General features: G+C 36.4%; 1 long non-coding RNA gene across 1 annotated transcript; it reads left to right on the top strand.

Annotated features, from left to right (window-relative positions):
- Nucleotides 1–181: 181 nt before the first annotated feature.
- Nucleotides 182–3,735, top strand: LOC124389149. Its single transcript, XR_006926518.1, has 3 exons — nucleotides 182–252; nucleotides 2,926–3,076; nucleotides 3,387–3,735. It is a non-coding gene; the product is annotated as an uncharacterized LOC124389149 (long non-coding RNA).
- The last annotated feature ends 11,804 nt before the right edge of the window (nucleotides 3,736–15,539 follow it).

Here is a 15,539-nt window from a genome sequence, read left to right as displayed (position 1 = left end):
TTATCATTTATCTAAACATAAAGAAAATGATTTGTGTCTGCTTTCAGCTCAGAATGGCTTATAATGGGTGACATCAGTGTAATCAAACCATATGGCTCTCCTGCTGGGAAATGATCATCTAGTATGTAGTGATTACATTTATTTGGTATGTAAGCATGATGGCTTTATCTCACCCTTCTTTACAGATGGGGAGTAAGATGAAGAAAGCTATAGGCATCCCACAGAGTTTCGTTGACACTACAAACATAAAGCGTAAGTGAGATTGGTGAGTTTTGAAATGGGAATATCTTCTACTTTATATATTTATAATATCAAATAATATGCTACAAAAGTTATACCATATGATTTGTATGTGCTTTATCAAAATCCCATTCCACATTTAGTCCCCTTTTGCTGCAATAACCCCCACTCATCTGAAAAGAAGTTCCACTAGATTTTTAAGTGTGGTGTGGAGATTTGTGCCCATTCTGCCACTTGGGTGTTAGTAAATTCAGATACTGATGTAGGGTGAGGAGGCCTGGGGTGCAGTCTATGTTCCAATTTATCCCAAATGTGTTCAGTAGGGTTGAGATCAGAGCTCTATAGCAGGCTAAATATTCTATTCCATTCCATGTAAAGCAAATCTATATGAAGCTGGCTTTTCAGCGAAAGAAAAATTGAATTCTACTAGACACATTATACAATTGTGTGCCTCTAACTTTGTGGAAGGAAAGAACCACACTTTCCATGGCTGGGAAAATCAGTTGTTGATACTGATACTTTTGTCCATAATGTGTTTGTAATATTGTTTAACAAAAAGAACACTAAAAGTGTTCCCTTTATCTCATGCCCATTCAGAAAGTTTTAAGCAGTATAGGAGAAATTGAACCCTTTACAAAAAGATGGACAGAGGAAGAAAGAGAGGAATTGAGACAATAAGAGAGTCTGAAACACTGATGGGAGACACAGCTAAATAAAGGGCAATCTAATCTTTTGAAGAGTGCTTGGTCATTTTTCAAAATGTCTCAAAGTGTGTCCTAACTATGTTTTTGAAAGTGTGAAGAACAACAACAATTCTTATGTTGTCTACAGTGCATGAAGAAAATGGCTTCTAGGATCTAAGTGGACAAAGCAATATCTCAACTGTGATGAATGACTCTATTTATGCAAGAGTTTGGCTATTAAAAGCTGTACATATCACAACCATTGTATTGTGTAAACACCCCCTGAAAGTGAAAATGGGGAATGTGTGGATAGGGAAACTGACTAGGGTATAGGCAATCTATTGGTATGGAAGATGTTACACTGGAAATTAGCTGATATATTCAAACAAACACACACAATAAACCAAGAGCTAATGGAGTTAAACACTTCTCTGTAAGATGGAAAATTGAGCCAGAATCTTACAAATTGGCATATTGACCCAAACTGTATATACACACACACAAACACACACACACACACACACACACACACACACACACACACACACACACACACACACACACACACACAAAAACAACAAAACACTCCTCTGCAAGTTAGCAAATCGAGCCAGAATCTTACAAATTGGCATATTGACACACACACACACACACACACACACACACACACACACACACACACACACACACACACACACACACCCAGACACAGGCAAACACAAAGACACTGGGATTTGAGTTAAAACCTTTTCTGTAGGTTACCCGATCGTTCCAGAATCTTACACATTGGCATACACGCACACAAACACAACCACAGTGCAGCACTGTGCAAGGTACATACTTAATCTTTGTGGCATTCTGACATTAAAAAGCACAAAAGGAAAGTCCACTCTAGTTATACCCACACAGCAATGTGGATATTACACAGTTAATGCAACAAATTCATTAAATATTTTAATTATTATTTTCAATGTAAGACATTTTGTAGTGTTAACTCCTTACAGTCCTGGTTTATTATTCACTTCATATCCTAAAAGCATTTTATTCAGTATATTATTCTAATAGCTGATGAGAATCAAATAGAGAAAATGAAGTAAGTCTAGACTTGCTGATAGTTCTGGGCTAATGGTATAATGATGACTGTAATGATGGCTTTTCACCATTAAGAGACTTGACTTTAGACTAATTCGCGTCTGCACATTTTAATCTAGCGATCGTTTTAACTGCTTATGATATGTAAAATAATGCTAGGTCAGAACACACCAAATTCACAAATGGACATATCTGTCAGTTTTAAACACACCAGTCACATCAATAATGGTGGCCCATCCATATATATTCAACAAATATTTATCTTCAAAAAAACTCCATACATATTTACATCCTCTGTAATACCTATTATCCTTTTGTAAACAATGATTTACAAATGTGCTGTTGAACACACAAGCAAGTGTTCTATTGATTTTCTCACCTTTCTAAATGTTAACACATTAATAGGTCAGTGTCACTTATTGCCATATTGAGCTTCCGTAGAGTTATTATTACTAAAAGTGGTCCAAAATGGGAACCACAAGTGCTAATGGAAGCTCATAGACACAGGATATACTCTGCCCCATGCTTGTACTATGAAGATTTTGAGTGACAGATAAGCAGCTGATCAGACAGTTAATGATAGGGGTGACAAAGTGATGTTTTCTATGCAGGGCCCGGCCAATATTATGTTTAGAGCAAATAACGGGAATTGAATTTGATACGCTTCTGCCAACAAAGGCAAACAGTGAGCAGACAGTGTGTCTATGATGTGCCAGAACCATTTCTATAAGATTATATGTTGCAAAGATTGGAAGAAGGGAAAATGGGATTACAGGGTAGATAATGCCTGTATATCAGAAATGCTTGTGTACCACAGTGACCTTGTTTTGCACAGAGCTTGAAAATAGAAGAAAAATATGACTCTGTTCTCCAATGTCAAATGTTTTGGCTTTTTATTTTATTTTTTTAGATGTAGTTTGCCGGAAACTGCTGAAACCTGTCAGCCCTGGTCGATGAAGTGTGCACCTTGTGTGGAACAACCCTTCTGCTTTGAACACAATTGAACAAATGTGCATCTAAAACTTCTCAAAGCGAGATGCTACACTTCAGCGTGGATCAAGGTACTGTATAATGTTGAGTCTTAGCTGCCTAAAATCAATTTCCTAGATGAAAGCCTATATAATAAGTCCTGTGTAATAGCCTTGTGACTTAATTTAGTTTGAGGCATTATCATTATTAAAGTTGTCTTGCCTTATTAAAATCTATGGTCACCTTTATCTTATTTCAAAACAAATACAGTTTATTAGCTTCTTATGGGTTTCAAAAAACAGATAACTGAAAAAATCTGCTTACAAAAATGCCTCTCAGGTGCATACATTATCTTTCTGCTGTGCTGCTGAGGGTCGTTATAATCTGGCTTCTTTTCTACAGTGTCGGATTCTTGAAGGTAGATTTTAAAGAGCTGGACCTGATGACCAATTTCTGCAGCTATTCCTCAACTATTGAGCAGAGGAGTTTGCAAATAGACTACCCACTTTCCATTACACTTGAAGCTACATTGAGAGAGAGTCCTACTCTTTTTCAGCTTTCTCTGGTTCCTGTTACACTTCTATTCACGGACATAAAAGCAACAAGGTTTAGATTTTACAGCGTAACACAATTCATGCCATTATTATTGTATGAGAACAAACTTGAAAAAAGGCCCTGGGCGATGCCCAGACTACAGGCAAGTCCAAACACAAAATGCATTAGTATGGCTCTCTAGATTGGAGAGGCTGAAGCACCGGGAGCATTTAGAGAGATCTGTTAACTGGAGGAGAAACAGGCTGTAGGAGAAGTGGTCGTAGCTGACATGCTAGTCCTATAAGAACGGCGAAACTCTTTATGTCCTCCTTCCACAAGACCCACAATCAAAGCTCAGATAAGGATGTCAACCTTACTCTGGCGCACCACTGCCACTCCTGAAATATGACTCTGCAGCCCGTAATAACACAACACACAGAGCATTCAATTACAACCCTGCCTTTGCCAAGGTCTTTCTCCGGGAGGGGGGCAGGGGTGTCGTATATACACCAGTCTGCCTATATCTGTTCCCCCCTGGGTTGAGTTATGGCCCTCAACCCAGAGTACTGCAGCTCAGATGAGCTTCACACTTATATTCACAGCTCCTTGACTACACACAACTGCAGATAGCACACCACCTCCCATTTAATTAAAAGTACACAATTATTTCATAATGATTTATAGAGCTGTCATCAGGCAGAGGGGAATGAGATAGAGGCAGAATGAACGTGAACTTCTCATTTTTTTTCTCATTTTGACAGGGAGAGGCAGAGCAAAGTCAATTGTTTTGTCTCTCTCCTTGCAATCTGCTCAGGCTTCTGACGACTTCAATAAAACGGTGCCTCGTATCACGACACAACCTGCTATTTGCAGTAATTGAGGTAGAGTAAAAGTATTTTGTGCTTAGTTCTGGAAAAGAATGATAAGACAAGCTTGTCTGCATGCCCCTGAACAGATGGCCAACCAAAGACCATAATTATGGAAACAGGAGTTTGAGCAGTTAATTAGAGGCATTGCTTATATCTAATACTCTTAATGTAGATGCCCAGATATTCACTGCATCAGCATTTCTGCCAGTGCAATTCATTCTCCTTCCTATAGCAGCTGTGACAGATGCGAAATGTTTGTGCAGGGACTTGCAGGAAATAAGCTGAAAGGGTACATTCAGGATTCTGTGCCTAAAACCCAAACCTCGCTCAGCCGTCGCCAACCCCCCCTTTCTTTCTTTTTTTTTTTTTCCCTAGAGACATAAAGTAAAACATTGTGTGACTTGTTTTCTTACTATTATTAAGTGATTAGTACCTTTACTTTGGAAACAAATAAATGTACTAAATATATGGTACCCATATATATGTTACCAGCAAATACAATGTCCTCATATGATGTCTATTTTACAAACTTTAATTATTAAACCTTTTGGAATATTTATTACTTGTACATATTTCAGAACAATGTATTATTTGTTAGTTAAAATATACAGCTCGCATTTCTGCATTACTACTACTACTAGTACTACTACTACTACTAATAATAATAATAATAATAATAATTTTATTATTAACTGCATTATTGAAAACGCAAACAAGCAAAGACATTTAAAAATAACCACTTAAGACAAAATTGCTTTTCAAAATTCCTTGCAATACATGCACAATGATACTGCTGTCAAAGCAGAAGAGCTTTATCAGTTTTCTAAAGCACCTCCCCCATAGTGTTCCTTCTTTGCTTCTTAATCTTAAATATAGCTGGGACATCAGGACACACCACTATCCTGGCTAGAAGCAGTAATAATACATACATAAAGCAGGCAAGGATGATAATGACCCCCAAAATCACTGTATTTTAGCCCTGACTAGTTGTCATCGTGAAACAATTGATAGGATTGTTAATGATTGGCTTGTCCGGAAGCTTGGAACTGACAATTAAATACATTCGGCTTTAGACAGGGTAGGAGCTTAATAGATCACTTTGTTAGATAGGAATATGATGTGTGTGATGCATTTGCTAATAAAGAACATGCTCAGGGAAACTTGTTTGGTTTTAAAATAAACAGTATTGCAAATGTGACAGGCTCTAATATATTGTGCGGCCTTTGTTGCTTATCTTTGATCATCGTTATACTTCAACTATGCATGAAGAAAATCTGTGTGGTCAACAATAATGGGAACCAAATGATTAAAAAAGACACACTTCTGCCTTCTACAGTCTGTACACCATGAGCCAGAGATGTATATACATGGATACCATATTAAAGTAGAAAGACAATGTATACAGGTCTTAAATTTTTGATCCCACAAAGGAAAGTTAGATATTATAAAGGTCCTCATATAAAACAAAATTAAAAACAGATATTACTAATGCACAGTCTCAGGGGGACTATGGGAATACTATCTATCTATCTATCTATCTATCTATCTATCTATCTATCTATCTATCTATCTATCTATCTATCTATCTATCTATCTATCTATCTATCTATCTATCTATCTATCTATCTATCTATCTATCTATCTATCTATCTATCTACCCACCCATCCACCCACCTACCCACCTACCCACCCACCCACCCACCCACCCACCTACCCACCCACCCACCTGCCACCCACCCACCACCCACCCACCTACCCACCCACCCACCCAGCCTCTCACCCACCTACCTACCTACCCACCTACCTACCCACCCACCCACCCACCCACCTACCCACCTACCCACCTACCTACCTACCCACCTACCTACCTACCTACCTACCTACCTACCTACCTACCAAGCCATCCACCCACCTATCTACCTACCTAACCACCAACCCACCCTCCTACCTACATGAAAATAACTTTTTCAAATTAATATTTCTTTATCAAGTGCCATAGCAAATGCATATTCTTTCAATGTCAAGAGACAGCAACCAATTTAGTGTATCTTCTTAAGGGACAATACTATAGAAATGAAACTTGGATATATTTTAGAGTAGTCAATGTGCAGCTTGCATACCAGTACAGATTTACTGTCCTCTAAAAATAACTCAACATACAGACACTAGTGTTAAGAATGCACCAGAAGTTGATTGTAGAAGTCATGAAGAGAAAATGGTCTGAAGGAGTTGTTTAAACTTTTTCTTTAACAACAGTGGTTTCAAAAACTGCATTTTTTCTTTTATTTGTTATAGATGATGGTAAAAAAACACAACTATTTCATGTAATAATTGATCACTGTTTGCTACCATTACTTGGTTCAAAAGTAGGCATAATATCCATGACAACCTTTGCCCACGCAGCATGTGGAGGATATACTGGAGGGTTTTTAACAATGATGGCTGATGTTAAAGGCGTTTGTTGTTTGAAAGATGTAAAACTCTAAATGAACACAAGTCCCAAGTGTTAATCTGCTGGGCATCATGGAGAATAGCGGGTAGAGGCCAGCAACATGGTCACTTTGGATTTCAAAACGATTATTACATGACTGGTAATTAATGAAATGTTTTGTGCATTGATACGATGATCTGGATACAATGTGAAACTTCATTAGACATCTGAGTTGCCTTGGCAACTGTGTCTGCCGCTGTGATTCCAAGTTATTTCAGTCCAGCTAAAACCTGTCTTCTGCTGTCTATTTAGCATACACTCACTTCTCACATTCTACATATATTTCACACAGAAACATGGACTTGTACAGTTAATGATCCTAATCTTACTATAAACAGTCACACCAATGAAGATATGGTTTGATTAATTGCCCAGTGAAGAAGATATCAATCTTTAATCCTTCTACTTCTTCCTCATTACAGATTGCAGTCTAGACCCAGATTTCTCTAATAGTGCTGTATTCTAATGTCTACTTTTAAAATCCCTACACAAAAGAAACAGAATCAAATTAAATTAAGTTAAATTTTTTTTTTTTATTTGTTTCAAAACCAGGTTAGGTCACTGATATCAGTTCTACTAACACTGTACAATATACTACAAACCCAATTCCAAAAAGGTTGGGACACTGTACAAATTGTGAATAAAAACAGAATGCAATGATTTGAAAGTTTCATGTTTACCACTTCGTGGCATCCCCTCTTATTTTTATAACAGTCTGCAGTCTGGGGACTGAGGAGACAAGTTGCTCAAGTTTAGGAATAGGGATGTTGTCCTATTCTTGTCTAATACAGGCTTCTATTTGCACAACTGTCTTAGGTCTTTTTAGTCGCATCTTCCTCTATATGACGCGCCAAATGTTTTCTATAGGTGAAAGATCTTGACTGCAGCCTGGCCATTTCAGTACCCCGATCCTTCTTCTACGCAGCCATGATGTTGTAATTGATGCAGTATGTGGTCTGGCATTGTCATGTTGGAAAATGCACGGTCTTCCCTGAAAGAGACAACGTCTGGATGGGAACATATGTTGTTCTAGAACTTGGAGATACCTTTCAGCATTGATGGTGCCTTTCCAGATGTGTAAGCTGCCCATGCCACACGCACTCATGCAACCCCAAACCATCAGAGATGCAGGCTTCTGGACTAAGCGCTGATAACAACTTGGGTTTTCTTGATGACATGGCGTCCCAGTTTTCCAAAAAGAACTTCAAATTTTGATTTGTCTGACCACAGAAAAGTTTCCACTTTGTGACAGTCCATTTTAAATGAGCCTTGGCCCAGAGTAAACGCCTGTGCATCTTTATATATGGCTTTTTTTTTTTACCTATAGAGTTTTAGCTGGCAACGGTGAATGGCACGGTGGATTGTGTTCACCGACAATGTTTTCTGTAAGTACCGTATTTTCCGGACTATAAGCTGCTACTTTTTTCTCACGCTTTGAACCTCGTGGCTTAAACAACGAAGCGGCTAATTTATGGATTTTTCCTGGGTTTTTCCCGGTTTCACAAGATTCAAGCCAAAAAACTGAGCCCCATAAAATTAGACCAATGAAATTGCCGAACGGGTTCAGGTGAACCAATTAAAACTCTTTATATAAAATCAGATGCTCTTTTTCTGAGAAACTCCTTTCTGATATTGCTCCACTATTTTTTACCGCAGCATTGGGGGAATTGGTAAACCTCTACCCATGTTGACTTCTGAGAGACACTGCCACTCTGAGAGGCTCTTTTTATACCCATTTGACCTAATAAGTTGCAAATTGGTTTTCCAGCTGTTCCTTATATGTACATTTAACTTGTCAGCCCTCTTATTGCTACCTGTCCCAACTTTTTTTGAAATGTGTAGCTCTCATGAAATCCAAAATGAGCCAATATTTGGCATGACATTTCAAAATGTCTCACTTTCAACATTTGATATGTTATCTATATTCTATTGTGTATAAAATATAAATTTATGAGATTTGTAAATTATTGCATTCATTTTTTATTTAAAATTTGTACAGTGTCCCAACTATTTTTGGAATCGGGTTTGTACATTATTCAATTATTTTATTAAACACTTTATGTGACCATGACTATGGCTAAGTTGTACCAATGCGAAATTTAAAGAAAAGAAAAAGATTTATTTTAATGAAGAAATACAAATTAATATCTATTTTTACATCTGATTCCCAAATTCCAACTATTTAGAAAATTTGAAACAGTTGTTGATGGTGAAACTCTAACAGACATATAATATAGCAGATGCAGGTTTTAATAAACATGTAAGTTCACCATAGAGCTCATCAAAATGATCAAAACGATGAAACCACTGTCATTTCCAAAACAATGCTTATCCCACATACTTTTTTTTTTTTACAGAAAAGTATGATTAAGCCAACAAGAAGCTGGTTAAAAAAAAAATCTCTTGACAGTTATGATATAAATATTTAGATCATTTTTTTCCCCTTTAAAGAGATGACTTTATTTCTAGCAGAGCATAAAGAATCACAGTCTGGCCTACTTTATATTCATATGATAGGACTGTTTAGTACTCAGTAACAGCAGGATTCTGTCAGTTGCTGTCACATAATCTGATGAGAACAAAGAGAAATCGTCAGTACAACTGCTAGGTGAACAGCTGGATACATATTAAAATAAGGTGACTTCCTTCTGAATGAAATACAACCTCTAGATGACCCTGGTTTGTTGTTATTTAAAGTGTCTACTGATGCATGATATTTATTTTGGGCCATCTGCTATATTCTCGGCAGCCCCCCATTGTCTTAACTCAATTACACTATTCGTGACATTTTCAGATATGAAATCTCATTTCCAGTTATATTTGGGATTTATTTTTCGATAAATAATTTACTTTCATGCTTACCATTTAAAGGCTAGACGAGCAAAACTGAGACAGAGCCTCTAATAAAAGTTGTTTAACCTTTTGATCATTGTTTTCCTGCATAAATTCAAACTTGGCTACAGTAACACCTGAAAAAGGCAGATGTTAGGCTTGGAAGAAGGCAGCATAAACCCCATGCGATCATATGACAGTGTTAGATTTTAGACTTTAGAAGCATCAATGTATTTGTGGATTCGTTCAAAAATCAAAACCTTTCATCTCTAGACATGATACTCTCTTTTGTGAAGTGAAGTGGAGGTGGCTTTTCTATTATTTCCACATATAGCACCCAGGAATGTTAAAACGTACTTCTTCATAGACACCTTCTCATGGCGCCAAAGGATAGTGTAACACACACAGAGAGGTGGCAAAAGTAAACACATCCCTCACTTAAGTAGAAGTACAGAAAATCATGTTTTAAAATACTCAGGTAAAATTTTAAGTACTGATTATACTAAGTATAAAGTTAAAGTAAAGAAGTTTGGGTTCTGACATGTACTTATGTAAAAGGTAACCTGTTTTAGTGTCACGCTGGTAACTGGACCTCACGTCATATTAATATTAGGGCTGTCAATCGATTCAAGTATTTAATCACAACTTAATCACACATTTCTATCTGTTCTAAATGTACCATATATTAATACTTCATGTTTTTAAAACTCTAAGCAACATGGACATGGAGAAATATGGATGCTTTATGCAAATGTATGTTTATTATTTGTGAAACCAAACGCAACATAGAGCATGAAGACAACAACATTTTGTAAATATTTTTAAGTAATTATGGTGGTTTAAATTATGTAAATCATCAGGACACCAAAAGGAACCTTTGCTATGTTTCCACATGGACAGTTAATTAGGTGATACCGGAGCAACTTTACCTCTTCTAACTTTCATATCGATTACATAATCAGAGAATATTTGTTTTCGATATGAACTGGTTTATGTAAAAGATATTTTGAGTCTTTTATAGAAATATTTATTATGTCTGTTAAGGTGAGGAGTTTCAGGTTTTTTTATTTGTGTTTGTGAAGGGAGATGCGTACCCTGTCTGTTCACTTCATTTTACAAAAGTATTTTGTTATTATGAGTGTACACAAATAGATTCGAATGATGTATTGCTCTTATCTGCACGATCAGAAAAGACTGTAATAAAAAAACAAAAAAACGCAGAGGCGCGTTTGTCGCCCCCAGAGGGTTAATTGTGTGAATAATTGCGGATTTTGGTGTTTGATTTGAGAAACTGTTTTGTTTTTGTTTACTGTTTAAAAGTATTTTTTGGTGGAGTTTATTTATTAATGTTATATCTGAGTAAACAAAGGATGTTGTGAATAAAGATATTAATATCGCCTCTTTTATATTTAGTTATTTATTTATATACAGGTAGTCATCGACTTACGACCATGATTGGTTCCGGCTTTGGTTCCGGTCGTAACACGATTTGGTCGAAAGTAGAGTAGGCTATATGTACAGTACTTTGAAATGATAAATTATAAATGATAATTATAAAAATCTTTAGGTAGTATTTGTTCATTTTATGCCATTTGTATCATCTCTACATCATTTTGATTCACGAATTCTTTCTTTATCTTTCAAAATCGCGGAGATGATAGTGCTGCCGGAAGCTGGTACGCACTGTCGTACGCCGCGGCTTGTTGTCGTAAAGTCGAATGGTCCTAAGTCGACGACTACCTGTATCTATATTTTAATAAAAACGTTAATAAAAATGTAGTGACGTTAAAAAGGAATTTGTGTATGAATTTTAACAAGCCCTTATGTACATATATATATATATATATATATATATATATATATATATATATATATATATATATATATATATATATATATATACAGTACAGACCAAAAGTTTGGACACACCTTCTCATTCAAAGAGTTTTCTTTATTTTCATGACTATGAAAATTGTAGATTCACACTGAAGGCATCAAACTATGAATTAACACATGTGGAATTATATATGGAATTTTATAACAAAAAGTGTGAAACAACTGAAAATGTCATATTCTAGGTTCTTCAAAGTAGCCACCTTTTGCTTTGATTACTGCTTTGCACACTCTTGGCATTCTCTTGATGAGCTTCAAGAGGTAGTCACCTGAAATGGTCTTCCAACAGTCTTGAAGGAGTTCCCGAGAGATGCTTGGCACTTGTTGGCCCTTTTGCCTTCACTCTGCGGTCCAGCTCACCCCTAAACCATCTCGATTGGGTTCAGGTCCGGTGACTGTGGAGGCCAGGTCATCTGGCGCAGCACCCCATCACTCTCCTTCTTGGTCAAATAGCCCTTGATGCCTTCAGTGTGACTCTACAATTTTCATAGTCATGAAAAAAGAAAACTCTTTGAATGAGAAGGTGTGTGTATATATATATATATATATATATATATATATATATATATATATATATATATATATATATATATATATATATATTAATACAAAACTAATTAAAATTTTGTTACCTAATGAATGTGTCCAGGTTGAACATCCACCATATAGAACACAAGCAAAGAAATGAAGTAATAGGAAAGAAAGGAATGTCTCTGTTTTCAGTCATGTTTACACTGCTGACTCCCTCCGTCTTATCCACATTAACTCACTATTTCTTGTTGCCTTCTGCCTGCTCATTGTTAGCTTCGTAAAGTAGTCTACATCTGTTGTGTTTGAGAGCCAGGAAATGATACACAAGTGGTAGATTGAAAAAGCCGTGCAATGAAAGGAAATAGGCTGATGGGCTGAAAATGGCGTGCAGTAAAAAAACAAAAAAATTAAATTTTACCAAATTAATAGATTAAAGCTAAAGTAACAAGTCTGTTTTGAAAATGTAAGAAGTGGAAAGTAGAGATATTTGTGTAAAAATTTAATAAGTAAAAGTAAAAAATAAATAGTGAAGTAAAGTACTGATACCAGCTAAATCTACTTAAGTTCAGTAGCAAAGTATTTGTACTGCATTACTTCCCACCTCTAAACACACACACTACCTACCTAGCACTAGCTACCCTCTTTGCTCCACATGGGTTAACAGACACCTTCGATTGGTTGTGACTGACAGGTGACAGAGAGAATTTTGTCAAATAAGAAGCAAAAAATTCTGCTTAATTTGTGGCGCTGGTAGCAGAGAGACACATTGATGCATGTATGTTAACTACGATGATGCCAGCAATGTGGGTGGATTTGGACTGTAGCAAAGATCTGAAGCTGCATCTACAGAGATCCCAAGTTTTCAGTTTCACAGCATCGTGATGTAATTGGCATTTTTGTCACAAGTTTGCTGCACGACCTTCAGTCTATTTCTCACCAGTGTTGGAGATTTACATAATTTAAAATGGTAGATAAATTTCCATGATCCTGTAAAGTAGTTTTGCATCATATGAGATATATAATTTATATTGAACATTTTATAGATGTGTGTAGTGATTCATTTTAAAGCACCACATGTGACTTTCCTCATTTTACCATTTTAATTCAATTTAATGCAATTTTTTTTTCTGTTATATTGAACAAATTAAATGCCATTGTTACTCTTTCAATACCCCAAAATATTGAGAAATAAAAAAAAAAAAAGCATATTAGGCAATGATCTGCTCTGTTAAATGTGTGCATTCTGCAATGCAGATCTTTGCCTGTGCCTCTGGGAATGATTTTTTTTTTTCTCGTTTTGCCCTTTAATACTGAGCTCATGAAGCGTGTTGACTCGCTCTTGAATTTCATTGTGTCTTAAAACAATATTTTTATACGTTATTGCTTTTTCACAACTCAAATCTTCTTCTGGCCCAAACACGTCTAATCTGATGTAAAATTATTGGCACAGCCATGTTACAGAATCCAGTTAATGACTACGACTCAGTTACACAATGAGAAGATTTAGTTGTCCTGTGGAACACAGTAGAGCTGCTGATGTTAATAGATTTCTGGGCATAATCATTGTCGTTGCCGCCTGCACAAGGCTGAAAAAGACCCCACGGTACAATGGAGAAAAGCTATTAAAGACCATTCAGTCTGATGGACAGCCACATCTCATCAAGAAAATGTAACTAGTGGATTGTACCAAAAAAGACAGATGATTATTAGCGGTCTTGAGTAGATTAGGCCTCCAGGGAAACGACTGGGGAAAATAAAGTGCACTGTACATGCACATCTGTAATAAGGGGTTCCTCTGGGTTATTGTTTGTTTAGTTTTAAGTCTTTTTTTTTTTTTTTTTTTTAGAAACGTAGAATGAAACAACTTTTTTTTATAGAACCTTGGGCATGGGTTATTCATTTGATGTAGCTTAGGGCACATCTGCATAGCAAATACTATTTGGCCAGAAACCAAATAGAATCAAGAGCTGCAAAGCTGATAGAGACAAATCTGTGACTTGCAGCTGTAATTATAACCAAAGCAACAGTAGTTTACTACACACTGGCCCAGAATGTGAATACTTTTACAATACATTTCTGATTGTTATTGTTTGTTATTTTTTTGTTAATAAAAGTATTTTGTAAGACATTGAATGTAAGACAATAAAGATATTAGGTATGTAACACTACAAAATGTGGAAAGTTCCAGGAGGATGAATACTTACAGAGTGCACAAAATAGCTTATATTACTTTTACACTGCATTAAATAGCAGAGCATATTGAGTTTCACATGGTAATTTAGATTTCTTGTGGATGCATCACCACTATCTTTTTCAGACCAAATATATAGCTCTGCACTTTATGCACTTTGCGTACTAGATTTGTTCTTTATGGCAAATCAATTTTAAAGTACACTATATGGCTAAATTAGTTACCTTGACTCTAATAGGGTTGCATAGACAGAGGGGGTTTGTCTGTGCTACAGCTAAAAGTAAGATTCAGTTTTATCTTTATTTGTTGAATGCAGGAAGCTCGTCATTGATCAACAGCAGCTGATTGTCAGTAACAATGGCTTGACTAAGGGCTGTTCATTTCACCAAGTGATGATTGTAGCCATTTATTTCTTGCCTAGTCTGAATTTGCTTCAATGTTGGTCACTGAAGTGAATTTTGTAACATTTTTTATCAGGTTTCTTGTATTGTAGGAAAATGCTGAAGTAACTCCTCTGGATATTTGTATAGAACACAGGTTACAATCTGTTTGGCTTTGATTGCCATCCTTAATTGTGAAATGCATCCAGATTGCTGTCATTTCCTGTTGTCTGTTCATTAGTGTGGCATATTACATGGTATCAGATGTTGATATCCGAGCATTTTGTATGAGTAGGAGTAAGGATTGGTACATCTCTGGTATTTGTTTTTTTAGTGTAGTTTGCACCTTTTATGCATTAGAAGCTCCAGCCTTGAACACCAAATGCTTTAAAATGCGTTTCTCAACCATTTACAGTACAGACCAAAAGTTTGGACACACCTTCTCATTCAAAGAGTTTTCTTTATTTTCATGACTATGAAAATTGTAGTCACACTGAAGGCATCAAGGGCTATTTGACCAAGAAGGAGAGTGATGGGGTGCTGCGCCAGATGACCTGGCCTCCACAGTCACCGGACCTGAACCCAATCGAGATGGTTTAGGGGTGAGCTGGACCGCAGAGTGAAGGCAAAAGGGCCAACAAGTGCCAAGCATCTCTCGGGGAACTCCTTCAAGACTGTTGAAAGACCATTTCAGGTGACTACCTCTTGAAGCTCATCAAGAGAATGCCAAGAGTGTGCAAAGCAGTAATCAAAGCAAAAGGTGGCTACTTTGAAGAACCTAGAATATGACATTTTTCAGTTGTTTCACACTTTATATATAATTCCACATGTGTT

Source organism: Silurus meridionalis, chromosome 7 (assembly GCF_014805685.1).
Source record: "Silurus meridionalis isolate SWU-2019-XX chromosome 7, ASM1480568v1, whole genome shotgun sequence".
Taxonomy (NCBI): Eukaryota; Metazoa; Chordata; class Actinopteri; order Siluriformes; family Siluridae; genus Silurus; species Silurus meridionalis.
Note: the sequence above shows the minus strand (reverse complement) of the source record. Positions and strands in the feature narration are given on the sequence as shown.